The sequence below is a fragment of the Lissotriton helveticus genome, chromosome 8 (assembly GCF_964261635.1).
Source record: "Lissotriton helveticus chromosome 8, aLisHel1.1, whole genome shotgun sequence".
NCBI lineage: Eukaryota > Metazoa > Chordata > Amphibia > Caudata > Salamandridae > Lissotriton > Lissotriton helveticus.
In genome coordinates this window covers 1,120,877,586-1,120,879,691 of record NC_136069.1, presented here as the reverse complement: position 1 = coordinate 1,120,879,691, position 2,106 = coordinate 1,120,877,586, and positions in this window count along the sequence as shown.

Here is a 2,106-nt window from a genome sequence, read left to right as displayed (position 1 = left end):
TATGTAGCATTTTTGGGTTGCGAATTTTGGTTCCGAATTCGCAAATTACCACCAACTTGTAGTTGATGGTAACTTGCGAATTCTTCAAGAAATGCACAATTTGGCATTTTTGAAGGTGGCATGTGATGCACACACATGCCCATAGGGCATGTATGTGCGCCATATGCACACACATGTACATTTCAGGGGTGCAGCAGGGTGTCTTTGAGACACCCCTGCACCCTTGAAATAATTCTCAAATTGCGATTAGCAAATTGCGAATTCGCAATTTGAGAATTATTTCGCAATCATTCCTATGGGCCTCCTGGCCCATAGGAATGCATTGGAAATTATTCCTTAATTGCGAATTCGCAAAATGCTAATTCGCAAATAAGGAAGATTAAGGAATCGCTAAATAATAGCGAATTTCTTCATACATACCATTTTGCGATTCCTCAATAGCGATTCCTTAAAAATCGCTATTTAGGAATCGCAAAAGAGTTTGTTGATACATATGGCCCTTAGTGTTTAATGAATGCTATCAATCTGCAAAACAATCATGGAACTTCCCTTTTACGGTAAGTAGTGTGTTAGGAGGTTTATCATTGTTCATGACCCGATGGCAAACTGTTGTGAATGTTTATTTTACCTCTTAGAATAATGTAGTTGACGGTACAATCAAATTACCATCTGATTGGTAGGTCCAGAGCATAGCTGCCTGGAGAAAGTTGTGTTGCCATGGCATGTTCTGGTAGAACTTCAGGGAAGTGCTTCTCTCTGCATAGGCCAAGACAGGAACTCTCCGGGTCATAACCCAGTAGAGGGACCAAGTGAGCCTCACTGAACGGGATGTTCCCAAAGCCCATGCAGCCGTGCCATTCTTCCTTTTATCACACAGATACAGCAAAGGCAACAGCAGGGCAGCTGTGTGTCACGTTAGAACATATACCACACGAAGCTTTCCTCATGCATGAGCTTTTCCGAGTTCTAGCTGGTGATTCAAAGGTCTAAACTAAAATGAGTTCCATTGAGTTGGGTAACAATAAACATCTGTTATTCAGCGCCAAGACGCTTACGGGTGAACGTGTGTGATAAAAGATGCACTCGTTATCTTGAAATAGTTCAGCTTTATTAACACCCACCGGAGAGGCTTGTGGCTACAGCAAGGTAGTAGCGACAACTGGCAAAACAGATTGAGTAATAACATTCCACCTGATGTCATGTAACATTCCTAACAGGGAATGCTGGATTTAAAGATAAAGTTACAACACATCTCCCTTTTATAATAAAATGAAGAAAAACAAATTACAACAATTACTTAAGATAATAATCTTGTAAATACAATGGTGACTTCTTAGCTCTGGTACTGCAAGTAAAAGAACCAGAAGAATCTCTCCTGTAATTGCACTGAGAAGGAACATTTTGTGACAATTTGTTCAAACATTGGGACTTCACATTACTATCCCCCTCCATACATTTTGTTAAACGAGACATGCTCCAAACATCACCACCAGCCAGCATGACCACATTATTCATAACCTTTACAATACGTCTTGGTCCAAAATATTTAGATTCGCCTTTTGGTGACCACACTGCTTTTTTTGACAAAAACAAGATCACCTACTTTCCATATAATTTTTCTTGCTCCCATTTTGATATCAAACCTCCGTTTGTAATTGTTTTTCTAATTTCTCACCTTCCAATTATTCACAACACAACCCCTGTCCTATACACTTAACCATAAAGGATTAAACTTTGAACCAGCCGTCCTGCCCTTTAATTTCTTAAATGGAGAACAACCAGTCACACTGTTAGGAGTGTTCCTATGCGCCCATAACTTTTCTCTGAGGATGGGCTTGAGCGGAACTCTTAACTCTAATGTAGTTTGAGCAGAAGCCCTAATCAATCTATTCATGCTCTCAACTAAACCGTTAGCCTGGGGAGCATAAAGAGCAGTTTTGTGATGGGTGATGGATAAATCTTTTAGAAAATCTGACATCTCTTGTGAGGTAAATTGCACCCCGTTATCAGAAACCAGGATATCAGGAACACCTTCACAAGTGAAAGCATCCTTGAGAAATTCAATAATGTTTTTGTTATAACTGAACTCATGCAAGAGGAAGATAA